Source organism: Rousettus aegyptiacus, unplaced genomic scaffold (assembly GCF_014176215.1).
Source record: "Rousettus aegyptiacus isolate mRouAeg1 unplaced genomic scaffold, mRouAeg1.p scaffold_m13_p_2, whole genome shotgun sequence".
Lineage (NCBI taxonomy): Eukaryota > Metazoa > Chordata > Mammalia > Chiroptera > Pteropodidae > Rousettus > Rousettus aegyptiacus.
In genome coordinates, this window is record NW_023416295.1 from 160,417,504 (window position 1) to 160,436,368 (window position 18,865).

At 38.7% G+C, this 18,865-nt stretch overlaps 1 protein-coding gene and 1 pseudogene across 7 annotated transcripts in view; one reads left to right on the top strand and one right to left on the bottom strand.

The window, feature by feature from the left end:
* Positions 1–18,865, bottom strand: part of ANKS1B (ankyrin repeat and sterile alpha motif domain containing 1B) — an 818,845-nt gene that overhangs the window by 354,246 nt on the left and 445,734 nt on the right. The window lies entirely within an intron of this gene.
* Positions 16,354–16,472, top strand: LOC118614856 (annotated as a pseudogene).

An 18,865-nucleotide genomic window follows, 5' to 3' on the forward strand; every position in this document is an offset into this window, starting at 1 on the left:
TTTGTTACGCAGCAACAGATAACTACTCTCTAGGTAACAGAGAACCTGTAGACTAGAACATGTAGACAAGCACTATAAGGCACTTCCTCATGTTGTTAATCATATTTTTTTCAAAAAAGGTTATTCACCAGTTTTAGTACAGAAGGAAGATAACTTAGGGAACTTGTGCTTCTTTTGAATTTTATACTACAAAAGAAAGAAGTAGGAGGAGAGGGAGGAGGAATCAGTCTTGGTACTCTGCTGTCAGTTCTCAGTGATCGGTGGTTAGTGATGAAAACTGATCACCTCCTCCCTTGTCTCCAGATTCTTTTCTGCAGTCAGGGCATGTGAAGTTCTATGGTATGATGGCTAATTTTATGCATCAACTTGACTTGTCTAAGAGGTGCCCAGACATTGTCCAGACCAAACAGGATTCTGGGTGTGTCTGTGAGGGTATTTATTGGTGAGATTAAATGTGACTTGGTGAACTGAGTAAAGCATATTTCCCTCCCTAGCATGAGTGGGAAGCACTCGATTAATTGAAGGCCTGACTAGAACAAAGAGACTAAGTAAGAAGGAACTTCTATGGCCTGATAGCTTGAGCTGGAATGCTGGTCTTTTCCAACTTTCAGGCTCAGACTGAAATATCAGCTCTTTTTGGGTCTGGAGCCTGATGACTTTTGGACTTAGATTAAACTACACATCAGCTCTCTTAGATCTCCAGCTTGCCAACTGCAGATCTTGGAACTTCTCAAGTCTCCATAATTGTGTGAGCCAATTCTTTATAATAAATCTCTTTATATATAGATAGATGACATCTCTATATAGAGATCATCTATCTGTATATCTTATTGGTTCTATTTTTTTCTGAGAACTCTGACTCATACAGATGGTGTGACTTTAATGTGACTTCAGGAAATCAGAAAGATATGACACATTGTAAGTCTTCTACTTGACAGGGTTCAGGAGAAAAATAGACTTTTGGGCTACTCTATTTTCCTGAGGGGGAAAAAAAATAGAAGGTATAAAAGCTACCTGCCATCTTTCAAGTCCGATATTTTTGTGGCTCACTATATTTCTCGACTATTTTAGAGAGTCTGTGGTTGGACACACACTCTGTGTGTCTCTATGACTGCTACTCTATGCGTGACCATCACAGAACAAATGCCTTGATGTCATCTCATCAAAAACACCAGAGAGGATGTTTTAGGCAGGGAAAGGGGAGGGGTAGGAGGAAGAGAGTGATGAAGAAAGGCAAAGGAAGAACCGCATGAGTATGACTACGTGGAGACAGAAAGCAATGAAACGGTTCAGGCACACATCAGAATTGCTCCTTGGTTGTTGAGTCAACACGGATATACTCTGGTTAATGCCCTAAAGAAGACAAATCAAATAAAAAGCTTTGGTTCCAAAGAAAGTGGTTTCTGTAAAAGGGCAAAATGGGACACAAACAGGAGAAAACGGCTTGCATTCTAGTTTAACTTATTTACTTTTGAGAAGGTAACACATTGCAGTTGAAATGCTTCCCATTCATGCAGTGAATTTTAAATCAGATAAATATTTTTGATTACAATAAACTTTTTCACATGAATCTGTAAATAGCCAGCCTAGGTTTACTGCCACCACTGTTCACAAGTCAATTAGAGCATTTTTGCAGCTCTGCTATAAAATTGCTTCAATTTAGACAGAATGGCTAGATGGTTGTCTTCAGTATCTTGAAATTTAATAGTAGAGCTGTGTATTGGATTTCAGTCTTTCTAAGCAGGAATGGCAAAGTGGTTTAAAATTTTTACTTTTTTTGTCATCGCATGACTGTAGCATATCATTAGTACTTCAATTTTATAAGTATCTATTTATCAGGCTGCAGAAATAATTTTTCCCCTGTTCTATGTACAGTTGGGGAAGCTAGTGACCTCTGTGCAGTGGTAGCAGGAGTTACTGTGGTGAAGCTAAGACTAGCTCCTCAGCTTGTCTAAGTTCAGGAAGTCACTGGAGTATAAAAAAGGCACAGTCTTACTACAATAGAATGAAGATTCTAGGCAGTTCTTAGAATCAAGTAATAAATGTAAGTTTCACGAGTGCAAAAATCTTTGTTCTTTTTCCTTCCTGATTGAACACAAGAAGCTATACATTCAATAAGCATTTCTTGAATGTTTAAAGATGCTGGGGAATGCTCAGAAGAAAGAGTTTGGGGCTAGGTTTTGAACTTTGTAGCAACAGAAGACATAATTGGTATTGCCCCTAGAATAGAGTTTTATTTTTGGATCTATAGATGCCAAATAGGTAAAGGGAAAGGATTCAGGTGGTCAGTAATGCCCTTAAAATGATACGCAAAATTTTATAGACAATCACACATTTTTATGAGATTTCTTAGCTTCCATCAGATTCTCAAAAGAATCTGTGACCCATAAAAAGATTAGAGCTACCACTCAACTGAGAAATTTAGAAGGGGACAGTTTCCTTGGAAGTGTCATTTGAGAAGACATTGGAAAGGTAGTTGAGCTATGGGGTTGCCTGCAGGAAGAGTGAAGTAAGCAGTGGGAACGGCATGTTAAGGGTCCAATGTAGTAGTGAGCTTGGCATGTGTGAAAAGAAATATGGCCTTTGTTGTGGGCTAAAGTAAGGAAAAGGTAGAAAATGGATAGGAGAGATTTGGGAGCCAGATCACGTAGGGTCTTGTAGGTCATTGTAAGAATTTTATATTCTGAATATGATAGGAAGATGCTATTGAATAAAGAACGTGATCAGAGAGCCAGAATAAGTATTCACAATCCACGAGAGTGACAGGCTTTCTTTGAAACACATTATTTCCTGGGTAGAGGGACAAAAGCTAAGAACTCTGAGAATATAGTCAAGTATCCCATGAGCACTGAGTAAATACTCTTAACTCACTAGTAGGTGAATGTGTTTGAAAATGATTAGTAAAAGAACATACTGTGCTATTATTCAAGCTTTCACGATGGGTATTGATTTAGTTCTTTAAAGAAATCTTATTTTTGGAGAAGTTGAATAAACTTATTATATTTTTCAGAGACTTAGTCCTTAGAAAAGAGTTATTTTAGTGTTATGCCAATACTGAGGTATTTTCACTTAGGTGATCTTTCGGGTGTGCAGGGAATTTGCATAATAAATTTTGCGTGAATATAGCTCCTCTTTTCTTTGCTGGAAAAGAAGCTAAATGATAAATATTCTTCCACAGTAAAGAGCTCAACAAAGAAAAACAAATATTTACAATAGTCGAATCGCATGCCATCATCGATAAGGAGCGGATGATAGTGTTAGGTAGTTAGTCAGGAATGGGCGATGGGAGCCAAGGCCCAGCTCTGTAACCATAGAAACTTCCCTTGAAGACCTTTCTTAAGGACCTCCCAGAAATACCTCCCTTTTAGGGTTATAAATCACTCCAAATCCTAGGTTACAAGCTGCTGGCCTAAACCAGCTACAAACACATGAGCAGAAAGTTCTGCCCTTAACTTCAGCCTCATTATACCATCACTATAATCTCATGACTATGCCTGGAAGTCCATGAATCTAATCATAACAGACTGAAATATGGGTAAGCACATGCGCAGTAGGCCAAGTTATATAGCAGCCAGCTGTCAGTCAAAGTGACCTCACATATGGATCACCTAGGACCTCCCATCGTGGCCCAAATATAAACATAGCTTCCCATCTCTGCATTGTTCCAGCCTTCCTAGCTGGAAATCCACCCCTCCCTTTGGGGTGTACTATCTTATCTCTTCACCCCCTACATTCCACAGGGCTGCAGCCTTCCCTGTCACAGCCCGTCTCCTTCCAAAATGTACTTTCAATAAACCCTACTTTTTCTCAATATCGCCAACCTGTAATTCTTTACTGTGTCAGCAGAGAAGAACCAAGGAATAGCACACAACGCCACCGTCCGCCATACCCCACTGTCCACCTCCTCCTCCCCTACGCCAGATTTCACATCACCCCAGGGGTGACAATAGGAAGACTTTATCTTCATGTATACTCAGATTTTTTATCTAGGGGAAATAATTCAGTTGGCTATTTCCAATTACTCGATAAGCAGTACTTAATTAAGGGCTATTAGGTAAAATGAGCGCTGAAAGTAGCATAGGAAGGTCGTAGAAATTTTGGACCTCATTCACTCATTTATTCAAATCAACTAACACTTATGCACGTACCAGGTACCAGGCTAGGTGCCAAAAATAGAAGAAAAAGTTTTAATTTCAACTATACTTAATAGTCTAGTAAGAACTCAACAGAGTAACAGCAGCTTCTAATTCTAAATAAGAACAGAGTAGCGTATTTCTTCATGGTTATGACAACTGGAAATAGACTGTTTATCTCTTTGGATTTACTTTCTCCCTTTCTGCTTTGACTTTGTGTGTAATCAATAAGACTGTCAGCATGACTGGATTGATCGATGACAATCCAATGGATGAATGCCTAATTCTCATGGTCAGTATAGACGACTGCTTTCAGTCCTCTTCTGCTCATCCTCTGGAAGTGCCGCAGAGCTCACTTCAGTGATTTTCCATCCATAATCCCTTTGTGGTTCTTTGGATGTGAGCACACACTGGCTACTTCATGAACAGCCCTAGGTCTGTTCATAGAGAAAGTATATGTGACTAAAATGATGATTAGCTCTCACTTCAGTACTTGGATATCAGGCAATTAGTTCACTCTCGCTTTGCAGTTTGGCAGCATTCCACTCTGTACTGATCCCTCAGCTGGTCAAAGCTCTTATCCTGTTAACACACTGGTAGATTAAGATGGTAGGGGGAGGGTAATGATTTCTCTCACCCACAGACATCTCTCATACTGTCTCTAGTAGTTATATGACTTTTAAAATACATTTTGGTTTCGATTTATCTATTGTTATGTAACAACCCCAAATCTTAGAGGATTAAAACAACAAAAAAGTTTTTTTGTCATGATATTGCAATATGGGCTGGGATCAGCCAAGCTATTGGTCTTACCAGAGGTCACCGGTGTGAATATATTCTGCTGGTGGTGCCACCATGGGATGGTTGTGCGTCCTTGTCTTTCTGTAGACTTAGGTTTCCCTCTCTACACATGTGCTGTGTTCTCTCTGCACTGTCTCTCTGTTGGTTGGATGGCTTTCTCCACATAGCACCTCAGAGCCTTAAGAGTTGCCGGGTATTAAGGCATAGCTCTAGATCTACAATATATCTCTCCTACCACATTCTATTGTGAGTGAAAAGCATGGGGCCAACCAGATTCAAGGTGAGAGAATCAACAATGGTATGAATACTCAGAGACATAGTTCAGTGGAGACCTCTTATGTAACAATGACAACTACCTTGAGGTGAGTTGTCTGTACACCTGTATTACGTACTCAGGTTGAAAGAGAACTTTAGGATGGTAGGAATGCTCTCCTTAGTCAGGTAGATGGGTACTAGTCCTCCATGATCAGGGATCTACCTGTTTTGTACTTCATGGTTCCAACAACATTTAATTTCTGGAAGTCATCTTGCCTTTAATCATCCTGGTCCCTTGGCCTGGGAGAGCTTCTTCCTACTTTCTGACATCTGGCAAAGTCTCCCTTCCTGCAAGTTCCAGCTCAGCCTTTATCTCTTTCAGAAAATCTTGCCTGATGATCTCAGGTTCCGTTAGGTCCTTTGTTCTGAGCTTCTAGAACATATGTCATGTTTATTTCTTTCACAAAACTTACCATATTATATTAAGATGCTTGGGAATTGATTTCATAAGTTTGTTTCCCCAGATAGACTATAAATGACCTGAAGGCAGAGGATAAGCCTTCAGGCTTATGATTCCTGTCACTTTGTAAATATCCAGTAATAATATGTTGAAAAAAAATTGAAATTATATGAGTGCATCTTGTATAGTCCAACATCACCAAATTACCCAGAATGATGCAATATACATATTAGTGATTTAATAAATATTGGATGGTTAATCAAGTAAATAAATCTATTTCTCTTAGTTAATATGTAAGAGATATAAGCTCTGATTTCAGTGACCTGGTAAATTTTCAGTAAGCTTCATAAAAATTTCAATTCTTAACCTGGAAAGAAGAAGAAGCAATATGCCTTGGGCATAACTTTTCAAGAAATATCAATGTTTAACAGCATAAACCTTTCAGTGGGGTATATGGCTAAAAATAAATCCATATCCTTCTGAAGATGCTAGCTAAAATTCTGGGGGCATGTATTCATGCCACCAAACCCAAAACTATTCTCTTGCTTCTATAAAACAGAATAAAACCTGTAGGAAATCAAGTTACTTTGCTAAGTAACTTGACAAATCCTAACTGTTACAGAGCGAGAGAGAACATAAATCAGTGGTTCTTGGAGGCACAAACCAGGAATTGTTTTGACGTGAGTGAAATCCAGTCTTCATCCTAAAACCATACTGCATTCTCATATATCAAGTTTACAGTTTTGTGCTATATGGAAAATGAGTTATACACAATGATTTCAGGCACCTAAAAGCCCTAAGTAAATGTGATAGCAGTAGGGTACCACTCAAGCACATGCCTGCATTTACTGGCCTCTCTTCCTCTTGAGTACTTTGTGGTGAGCTGTGTGCCCGTGTTTGACAATTCCATGCCCCCCCCCGCCCCCACCTAAAATCTAAAAGAAGAGATGACTGCAGGGTTTGGATTACCAAGAGACTTACAGTACTTGAATTTGATATACTGATGCCAAGACAATAAAACATCATCAACATATGCTTCGGCTACCATTTTTGCCCTGTTTTTAAAATCTCTTGTTTTAAGAGAAAGGGATACAGCGTCAAGAACTCTTGATCGGGAGGCAGAAAAGTTGGGTTTAAGTATGGCTCTGCAACTCCTTAACCATGTGACTCTAAACTAGTTACCTGACCTCTTTTGGTTTATAAGATTCCTCACCAATAAAACACTAATGGAGGTGGGGAAAATCTCCTTCTAGACGTTTCCTGTTTTTCCCTCTGAGAACACTTGATGTTCTATAATCTATGGCCCTACTACCTTTCAGAACTTTGGATCAACTGGTAAACTTCCAGTTTCCCCATCTATCAAATAAAGAGGTTAGGTTTGATCATCTAAAGCCCTTCCAGCTGTAACTACCTTCCCTCAATGAGTCGTAGTGCCTACTTTCTCTCATTTTGAGATGAATAATTAAAGCCCTGAGAGAGAGAGAGAGAGAGAGAGAGAGAGAGAGAGAGAGAAAGAGAGAGAGAGAGAGAGAGAGAGAGAGAGAGAGAGAGAGTGTTTTGTCTGAGGCTACAGTTGTTTAGTTGTGGAACCTACTAACAGGCAGAGGACAACCTGAAAACCTTAGATCCTGTTAGTCTCAGGGGATCCATCAGCATCCAGGTCCCCCACAACCAACTGGGCCCCTCAGGACTTTCTCCATTTAAGTATTTGGTATGTCCATAATGTCCAGTTCTAGAATAAGTTGCTCTTATTTGTGAAACTTTATCCAACAAAATAGAACCACAACTATTAATGTTAATTGAAATTTACTATAGGCCAAGCATTTTATTAAATTAGCACATTATATCTATTTTTTTCTTTGAATCCTCACATGAATTCTATTCAGTAGTTGCTATCTCTGTTTCAGAGAAAGCCAGAGAAATTAAATGATTTGCCTGGTTCAAATTTCTAGTAGCAACATTAGTGACAAAGCTGTACCCAAGTCATTCTGACTGTAAAGTCTATTATATTGGGTCCTATGAGTAGTCAAAGTTTAAAATTCTGTCTCCATATTCTCACTTTCCATATTGAGCACCATTAATAAGTGAAGCCTTTCCCTCTGAACTCCTAAAGTCCCATTATGTGTGTCAACCTAAAAATAAAATGCCAAAGTGAGAGGCAACAAGCCTTTGAGATTCAGAAGAATAGCCATTCAGAAAGCACTGACTCAGGCAGCAACCCGAATAGTGTTCTGATTAGGAGGCGAAGGAAGTGAATATATATATGAGAAAGGGAAGGAGAATAATTATATAAATAGAAGGAAAAAATTTCTATAGGTATCAATAAGTTAAGGAATTTCTATAGGTGCAGATAAGCTAACATGGTGATGCTAATTCTAAATAATTTCCGTCTGTAGTCATTAGGCCTGCTTTCCTGTTAGCTTTGCAAACAGCTGTTTAAAATACTATGTTCTATCAGCCCAGTCCATAGGTTATTTTGTTCATTTAGCTCAGTTTTAACATTCTAAAGGTTTGAGGAGTACGACTGCAATCCATGGGAATTTGTCACTGTCTTGTATCATCATTTTTCAGGTACATGTCATTTTCCTAAAGTAAGCCTTAATCTTCCCGAGGCCAAAAAAGTTCTCTTAGATTCCTTCTACCCTTGAAGAATCTTTGCATACGGTGAGTGCTTAGAAATATTTGTGGTGAAAATGAGTCCCCGTATGGATTCAATTCACCTTGACGGAGAGACATTATCTTATTTTAACCAGGCAGGAGCCCTTAGTCTGCTTACTAGTGGATCGTTCTCATCTTTGGATTCTTTAGCCATGTGAAACACAAGAACAAAGTGGAACAGATGATATCCGGGGGAGGGCAAGCCATGCTAATTTTTGTTGACTGGGCCATTGAAGTGGTAATGAGACAGAATCACCACCTTGGGTCAGAGCAGACCTAGAGCTCTTCTCATCTTTTCCTTGGGGATTAGCAACCCAGGAAGACAGTGTCTTTCTGCCAGGCAAACCCCGAGCCTCTTGGTGAAGTGACAAGAAATATTCACCCCAGCGTGCATCTTCCCAAGGCCTAAGGCAGAGCACTGGCTTTCCTCAGAGTTCTCAGGCAACCCAATCTGCTATAAAGTACAATTCAAAGCATCAAGCTACAGGGGAAAACAAGCAAACAGAAAAGAAAAAAGTCCATTCTGCGTACTGATTTTGTCTGATGTGGCATCTGCACACACGGGTGGCCACCGTTCCTCCATGCTGCTGCCACACCCGAGCTCCCCAAACGCCGCTCCGATGATGAAACCTGCGCCAGCTCTGCCTCATGATAAAACCAGCCTCAAAAGGAAAGGTTTGCCACAGCTTTTGGCTCCAATCTATATTTTTTATCTTTCATTCTTGTTATTTCAAATTCCAACCAACACTCTCCTGTATTTATTCTATGCTTCTCTATACCTTTATACGTGCAGGATTTTTTTCACTTGTAGGTCAAAAGCCAAGCTATGCTTCAAATTCCAGCATCTCACTTGCCCTACTATACAAACCTATTCTGACCATGCCCGTTGGCAGAAATATCTCTTCCCTTTGCTAACGATGGGTTTCTCACAGTATTTATATGTTTTCTTATCATGCTTGTTCATTCTGCAGAACGTAATCCAGTGCACAGCACATAATTGACGTTCAATAAATGTTTGTTGACTGAATATTGATTTCTACTTATGTGGCCTTTGCATTGACGGTCTCTTTGGAAACCAAACATAAAATTTACATAAATTCATCATTTTCGAGGGTTAAAGATAATTCCACTTTTTAAGAAATGAGGGGTCCAGAGTCTCCTCAATATGTTCAGAGCCTAGTGCTGTACTGGGGTACCTCGAAACTTCCCTGTTACAGGAAGATGACACAGAAGAATATTAATGTGCTCGATCTCCTGAGCACCTACTGTGTGCTAAATCGCTTCACAGTCACATTCCTAGTTCTCCTGGTGACATACTGTTAATGGCTTTTCATTTTTAGAGAAGACAAATAAATAATGCTTAACGATCAACATCCTTGTCCAGGGTCACATTGGAGAGTGAAGGCCAGAGCCAGGATTCACACCCAGGTCTGTGCGGCTCCAAATTTAGCTATTTTCCCCATCACCCAGGTTCCCTCCTTGAATTGCACAGCAGGTTCTGTGGAAGTTTCTGTGCTTTCTCTGTCACTTCTCTGAGGTTCATTTCCCACTCCCGCAGCTTCACAAAAGGCCAATTATGCCTGCCAGTGACCTGCTTCCTCTAATAGGATCGGGGATGGCTGTGCTGCCATTTCAGCGTCTGCGTGGTCTGCTTCTCTCTGAGCAGGCTCCCAGGAGGCGCCCGCAGCCCAGCAGCAGGTCATTGCAGCTGCTTGGTTTTGCCGCCCTCTCAGCCCTAACTGCTCATTTCAGACCTCTCTGTTATACATCACTCACCTGCCCTGAATTCCCCTTTCCCCTTCCTTTCAGTATGCGTCAGAGGCCTGTAGGTCACAATTGTGGCACCTCCCCACACAGTATCAGAAAAGAGTAGCATCCTCATTGTCATCCTTACTAACGGATAGGGGGGAAATTCCACTGAGACTCATCTAATGAAGATTATCCATGAAGAAATGGTTTTCTGAGGCTCAGGGAGGCCTCAGAAATACATGTGAGGAGATAGAGTGGGAGAGGAACTCTAAACTAAGAGGGCAGAACAATTTGGAGGCACCAAAGCATCTCTTTGAAAACAGTCAATGAACCAAATAGAAATATTATTTCATCAATTCTAAGATGTACTTCTTAAAAAAACATTTTTAACATTCTTGTAATTGAAAACGTGGCTTCACAATTAATTGATAGTTGTATAACCAGTGTTAACCAAACGCCACTCATAGTCATTACAGCTGTCTTTGCCTTTACCTGGGTACCAGTGTCGAAGCTTGCCGAATGGGTGGGAAGAGTAGGCTAGTGCTATGTTATTACAAAGCCAACTTAAAAGCCCAAGATTTTAGTTCTTTTATGGTTTCTTTTGGGAAATGCTTCATCATCACAACTCTTGGTGGCACAGAGGATAATACTGTGTGGAAAAACTTGGACCTCAATGACCGAGTTGAAACTGAATCTACTCAGAAGAGTCAGATTTAGACTCTGAGAAAGTTTTAGAAAAATCTGAACCAATTAATTTTGTTTATATATATATATTTTAATGTATGCCCAGTAATAATATATGATTTTTTAAATGCCTAAGTACATTAGAGTTCTTTTAATAAAAAGAAAAATCTTAAGTGATGAAATGATGTGTCTCATAGTCTGATGTTCTCTGATGCAGTTTACAAAAATGTCTATGTGTACATGGGCAATAACTTGTACTTTTGCATCAGTCAGGCTGGGGTTTAAATTCTGGTTTCACTATATACTAGCACTGGGACTCCAGGCATATTACTAGATCTCAATGACAGTAAAATTTATAAAATATGGCAAATAATTGGCATTCTACAAGCATTTAATGATTTATCAAATCATTCCTTTCATTTGTAAACTTTGTAAACACTGTTTTACTTTTTTTAACTAGAAACTCAAAATATACATTTCTTTAAAAAAAATCTATAGCTTTTTTTGCTGGTTAACTTTGCAGTTTCAATGAAGTAGCATGTATTTTCCAAATGAGATTGGCTGTCACTCAAAAGGACAGAAATAAAACAATAGTTCAGGAGGTCTGGTGGAGTCCAAGATCTTGGTAGGGACAGGGAGTCTTCCTTTAAAGGTTCATGGAAATACAGTGTTTAACAAGACTTGACTCACTTCTTTTAAGAGTGCATGATTTGACACATATCACAGTGCTGGAATTTCATAACTAGACTTTTGTTTTGGTATCTATAGTATAGACTACTGGTTTACTCATTTTAAATGATAACAGAATTTTGAGTGGGCTTATGGCTGCCCAGCCAAAGACTACATCTAGCTTCCTCTGCAGCTCAGCATGGCCATGTGACTAAGTTCCGGCCAGTGATATGTGAGAAGATGGGGAGGTGTGCAACTCTGGGTCATACCCTTAAAACAAAGATGCAGACCTCATTTCCTGCTATTGTTTCAAATGTGAATGGGATGAGGAAAGCTGGAGATATTATCTTGGGTCAAAGATGGAAACTATGTGTCGAAGGTGGCAGAACGATAAAATAGAACATACGAGCTCTGATGATTTGGGATGATTTTGGCCATATCATCTTAGACCACTGACCTAGACTAATGTGCATGAGAAGCAAATTTTTCTTTTCTTAAAGCCACTATGATTTTGGGTCTCTCTATTAAGGCCACAAATTTATGTTAGCCACTCCACTTTTGTGGTCCTGTCCCTCTCATCCTCTCCTGTCCCTCAACAACAGACTCACTTTACGCATGTGTGTCAATCTCATAATGAGGTTTCTTTGAGCTCTTATTCTGAGAACCTGTTAAATTTCTTAAAATCTGATTGCCTTGGAGTTACGAGTCCTCCTCCCAGGTGAATGGAGCCCTGCCGCAAAGCTGGGCTCCAATACTTTTGGAAATTGTTCCTTAAAATCTGATTCATTTTTGTTCTGGCTTCCTGAATTCTGTTCTTTCCTGTTTCCTCTTAAGATCCTCAACTTCCTTATGTTGCATTCCATACTGACTATCACCTTAGGTTGTATTTTCCTTGCCTTGATTGTGTGATCCTTTTCTCCACTGTCTGAATCCACAGACAGGTGTTGCTATAGCCCCCCAAATATATCTGGTCCCTGGTTCCAATTTCTTCCTGCTTTGCTATGAGCTCCTCAGCCGAACATGACCAGAAGAAGCTTACTAGAGCATACCAATATTTATAATGTCAAGTGACTCTTGCAGGAGTGACTTTTCTATACTTTATCTCCAACTTTTACAATAACAGATGAGAGAACTAAGGCTCAGAGTGGTTGTCTTGCCCAAGATGCCTCATCGGCTAAGTAATGAATCTCCAATTAAAAAACAATCTAAAGGCAATGTACACTGAACATGCCTGATCTCATCTGATCTTGGAAGCTAAGCACGATCAGGCCTGGTTACTGTTTGGATGGGAGACCACTTAGGAATACCAGGTGTTATAGGCATAAATAAAAAAATAATAATAAAAATAAAACACAATCTATATTTTCCCCTATATCCTATACTACCACCCAAGCCCAATGATAAGACAAGGATACAAAAGTGAAGGCTCAACTGGAAAGAAGAAAAAGAAATCTTTAGCGATCGTGTCCTGGCACAGGTACATAGAATCCAGAGAGGTGAGGGACTGACTACCTAGTGTCCTTTTCTGGAAGCCATATTCACATCAGGATGCTAAGGTTAACATTTCAAAGTTGCTCGGGAAAAGAAAAAATAAAAAGGCTGCTTTCCTTCTAACTTTAGCTTTTTGGATTTAAAAAAAAAATTTTTTTCTCACCTTTCCTCCCCCAGGACTATTCTATTTCCCTGACCTTGACAGACATTTGTCCTGAAGTCCCCTGAATTATTATGGTGTAAAATGGCTTATTTTAATTTCCCTAGGTGTCTTTATTGAATTCTTCCACAGCGTTTCATGGAAAATATCTGATTACTAATTCATAGAACAGACTATTATGAGATTCTCTGCTAAGTGGCTGCCACAGTGGTATTGAGGCTGCGGAGCCTCAGGAATCGATGGTCCTGACCCGCTGCCCGCAGGCTCAGAACTAAGGAGGCCAGCTAAAATCCAGAATCTTGCCATTTACCCTGTTCTGTCTCCCCCTGAACAATTCCTGAAATAAAATACGGCCCTTAGCCTCCTGGCAAAACTCTTGAAAAATTAGAGAGGCATTTTAGCATAGAAGTTAAGGTCTTGGGTTCTGGTGTGACAATATGGATGGACCTAGAAGATATTCGATCTCACTTACACATGGAATCTGAAGAACAAAATAAAATAAATGAACAAAACAAAACAGATTCATAGATACAGAGAACAAACTGATGATGGACAAGTGGGAGGAGGGTTGGGGGGTGCTGGGCGAAAGAAGTGAGGGGATTAAGAAGTAAAAATTGGTAGTTACAATTATATCGTAATCATGCATGGACACCTGATTTTAGTTTGTTGTTCCGGTTCCTGTTTTTATTAGTGGGGAAAATTATACATTTCGTTTATGGAATAAACAAATTTTTTAATGTATAAAAATAAACTAGAAAGAGTTAAATAGTCAATAATATTGTCATAACTATGTATAGTGCCAGATGGTTTCAAGACTTTGTGAGTTATGTAGATATCTAACCACTGTGCAATAAAACTGAAGCTAATATAAAATAATACTGAATGTCAAATGTAATTTAAAAATAAAAAATAAAAGAAAATAAATTTTAAAAAGGATTTTGGGTTCTGGAATCAGACTGGATTTAAATCCCATTGCTTCCAATTAAATGACCTTGGGCAAGTTCCTTAATCTCTCTTTTCCTCTGTTTTGTAGTCTATAAAGAGGAGGTAACAATGATCTCACAGAGTTTTTGTGAGGAATACATGCATTAATATGAGTAAGGTGCTTAGAACAGTGCCTGGCTCACACTGAGTACTTCTTTAAAAAGTTAATTATTTTTCATATGATTAGGAGTAAAATATGAGTCCTATGAAACCTGGTGCAAAATACCACAGCATGTGAGTGTCCGCGCCTTCTAGGCACTTTCTGGCCCATGCACGTAAATGCTCATGAACATGAAACCACGTGGAACCATCGTACTTAGTACTGTGAGTCCTCTCATTCGGCATGGTTGATGAACACAGTGCACTGCATGGAAATGTCCTGGGTGATCAGATAATTGTCACAAGGAAGAGAATCCCCATTAGAGATCTGGGAGTTACAGGCAGAATAAATTACTGGGTGAATTACGGAATGAGTTTCCAGTAAATAGATTTATTGTGGGTAGTTACCGTCAGTTTGACTAAACTTTAGATGAGTTTCTTGCTCACTATAAGCACCTAACCTCTCTTAAAGCATTCGTTTTAGAAAATGTACAATTGTGAATTCTTTCTCTGCCCCTCTGAGATGTAAATCTCTTCCTAGTCTCTTGCAGTATTTATAGCCCAGGAATGTCTTTCTCAAGGCCCTGGAAGCCATCCTTTGAAATGCAGTCATAAAAGAAGACACTGCCTTTATCTCCCAAAGCTCTGTGTAAGGATAGGAGTCTAATTTCAATAAACATCAATTAGTAAACACAGATGGCCTAATTACATTGACCAGCCTTCCCTCATAACTGTCCTTTAGTATTTTCCTACTAGTTCCCCTCAGCACTTAAAAAGTCTCCTGCCTTTGTTTCAGGGGAGTCGAGTTCAATCTCTCTATTGTGATAGTCTTGAATAAGTCTTTCTTGACTGCTTAACTCCATCCAATTCAATTTTTCTTTAACATTAAATCAGTTGGCAGAATAAAACTATGAAACAAATGTTTCTAGGCATAAGGAATGGTGACGACATAAAAGTGGAAATGAAAATTAGAGGCCCCTTGTCCTTTCTTCCCTACCCCCAAACCCACCATCCACCAACCAACCAACAAGATTTTTCTTCAGAGTAAGGGAATAGGAAAGAAGTGAATTAGGGAGTGTTGAGTGTGGCTCAGATTCAAGCCAAAGATCCATTTTAGTTGTTTTAGATAAGTTAGAATACATGTTCGTCTCTTAGAGGTTGATTGGGCTTTGAGAAGACTAGACAAAGGTTCAAAGTTACAGACCTTTGTGAAAAAATACACAGATTTCTCTCACAATGAGAGACAACTCAGCTCTCGAGCGGATGCCTAGTTTTCGTAAAGCTCCATGTGAAGACCAGTACTCGGTCTCTTAAAGTCACTGGGAGTGTGCTGGGATCTTCTACTTAACTAGAAAGCCCCTATCTAAGTAGTCAGTCTCTGAGCATAGTTGTGAGCTAGAAAAAAACATTCTGGTTGCTGCCTGAGTCTACAGAACTGAGGTCATTCACATGCCCTCCAAGGAAAAATTAGGCACCTCTAAACCTTGATGAAACAGAGTTGTAATGAGTGGTGTTCAAACATTTTAGAAGTATTTGAATACCAATATGAAATTTTTGGGTAAGAAGACATGGATCCTGAAAATGGATATTAAGGTATATTATAAAGGGTAAATAATTAAAACAGTGTGGTGCTTACCTATGAAAAGATACAGATATGTTAAGAAGAACAAAATATAAACTGAATAAAAATAAAATATCTTTGGACATCTGGAAGGCAACATAATAGTAACTGACAGACCTTTATAAGATATCAAGTATACAATAAATGTGCATCTCAAATCAGTGAGGACCACACGGACTATTAATTCATTAAATGGTTTAGGGGCAATTGAGTAGTCACCTGTAAAAATAAGATCTTTCCAAGTGGAGACCCTAGTGATATTTTTAGCACTAATTGAGGGTATGAAAACATTCAACTCCAGAAATCCAAAGTCTGAGTACTCTCAGAAGTTTGGAGAATCCTTTTTAAATTAATAATTCTTCATTGATGGTTCCATTTTCTTTACCTACCAACATTTTTCCTTCCTCAAGATGTATGTATATATGCACACACATGGCTATACACACATACATACACACATATATGGGAAGGAATTGAAAAATATATTTTTTTCTTTTAAAATGTATTTATATTTTTCCTGGAAGAGTTCTAATTAAAAAAATATATATATTTTTTATATTTATATATATATATATATATATATTTTTTTGTCTATGGCCATGCTACTCTGAATAAGCCCAATCTTGTCTGATCTCGGAAGCTAAGCAGGGTCGGGCCTGGTTAGTAATTGGATGGGAGACCACCTAGGAAGACCAGGTGCTGTTGGCATAAAAAATGAAAAAATAAGGGATTGTAAGTTGACAAGATCCTTGCAATCTGTGAGGTCAACCAAGGGTTGCCTCACCTAAAATAAATAAATAGATAAAAATATATTTTTAGAAACCATCCAGAGGGTGAATGGTCTCTGTGTAGATACAAAGCAGCTCCTTCACTGAATGTTCATATACTGTATTCAAGTGCTTGGAGACAAAAATGAACACAGTGACCTCTAAGTTAACAGCAAAGAACTTTCTGGGAAGGCAATATAATAATAACTGACATACCTTTACAGGTTATAAGTGCTTTCATATAAATTATCTCATTTAATTATACCAAGAGTAATAAATTTATTATTCCCATCATAAAGAATTAGGAAGCAAAGGCTCAGAATGATGAAGTAACTTGTCCAAGGTTATACAGCAAGTAAAGGACAGAACTCTGATGTGCCATTTCATATTCTTCCACATATGATGATGAGTAGCTCCCCTGTCTCATTGTCATGTAAAACTGTAGACACTAACTGTAATTTTATTAAGTATCCCTGAAATCCTGGCACTCAAAGTCACTGACACAAAGTTACTGACACATAAAACAGAGGGCCTTTTTTAAAAAAGGTAAAGAAAAAAATTTATATTCTAGAACCAGTGCTTGTTTATAATATAGAGAAAGCTAGAAGTCCCCAGGAGAAAGGTCTTTACAGAGGTGCTGCCTTATCACTACACCTGGCTATGTGTACGTCATAGGTAGACGATTCCTCCTTTACCCTGGCGCTCTAATGAAAGCATTGTTCCTAATCCAGTTGTATATCTTTCATAAAACAACCCATGAGAAAAATTCCTTCTAGAGTTTCAAGCTAGCAAAGGGTCCCTTTCTCTGCATGTCTAGATAATATGTTCCTTACAATGACAGTTCTGTAGCCCCCTTGTACCTTGGTCACCAAGAAGCTCAGAGCCAAGCTGGATGCTTAGTTGCAGACATTTTCCTTAGTTTAGGTTTTCTGAAATCTTTTCTTTTCTAATTTTCCCCTTAATTTATTTTTTTTGTCTTTTAAACTATCTGATATCTTTCACCATTGTTTTAGTGGGGTTTTATTTTACTGTAATTATATCTTTATTATAAGCCTCGTCAAACTGTTTTTGAAGACAGGCAGAGTATAAGTATACAGAGTCCTTCTCTAAGTAACACTAGTAAGAATGTGAAGAATGTGAGCACTTGCTCCATTGGAAAAAATGCAATAATATACCAGGTACGAATGATTTACTTAAATACCTGAGAATATATATATATGCATCTCAGGTATTGTGTGTGTGTGTGTGTGTGTGTGTGTGTGTATAGAATGCACAGGCTAATAGAATCCTGATTTATTTCCTTTATTCTTTGCTTATGTTTTTTATTCTGGTAAGAACACTCAACATGAAATCTACTCACTCTTAATGAGGTTTTACATGTGAAATGCAGCATTGTTAACTATAGGCACAAAGTTATACAATAGACCTCTAGAATTTATTCATCTGATAGAACTAAAATTTTATACTTTTTGAAGAGTAACTCTTTATTTCATCCTCTCCCAGCCTTTGGTAACCACCATTCTCTGCTTTTAGGAGCGTGACTAATTAAGAAATCTCATATGCTACAGGCTGAATGTTTGTGACCTTCCGATATTCATATGTTCAAATCTAATTCCCAGTGTGATGATTTTTGGAGGTGGAGCCTGTGGGAGGTGATTAGGTCACAAGGGCTCTACCCTCATGAATGGGATTAGTGTCCTTATAAAAAAGCTCCAGAGAGCTCCCTTCTGCCATGTGAGGACACAGTGAGAAGACTATGCACTAGGAAGTAAATCCTCGTTAGATACTGATCTTGGACTTCCCAGTCTCTAGAACTATAAGAAATAAATTACTATTGTTTATTAATCACCCAGTATGTGGCATACTGTTCGAGAAGCCTGACCGGACTAAGACATGTAGCGAAATCGTGCAGTTTTTATCCTTATGTGACTTATTTCACTTAGCATAATGTCCTCCAGGCGAACAGGTACATGAAAAGATGTTCAACACCGCTTATCATCAGGGAAATGCAAATCAAAACCACAATGAAATTATTGCCTCACACCTGTTAGAATGGCTACTATATATATAAGGATAGCAAATGTCGGCAAGAATGTGGAGAAATTGGAACCCTTGTACACTGGGTGGGAATGTAAAATGGTCCAGCTGCTATGAAAAACAGTATGGAGGTTCCTCAAAAAATTAAAAATAGAACTACCGTATGATCCAGCAATCTCACTTCTGGATATTTATACAAAAGAACTGAAACCAGGATCACAAAGAGATATCTGAACTCCACGTTTATTGCAGCATTATTTATCGTAGCTAAGATATTGAATCAACCAAAATGTCCAT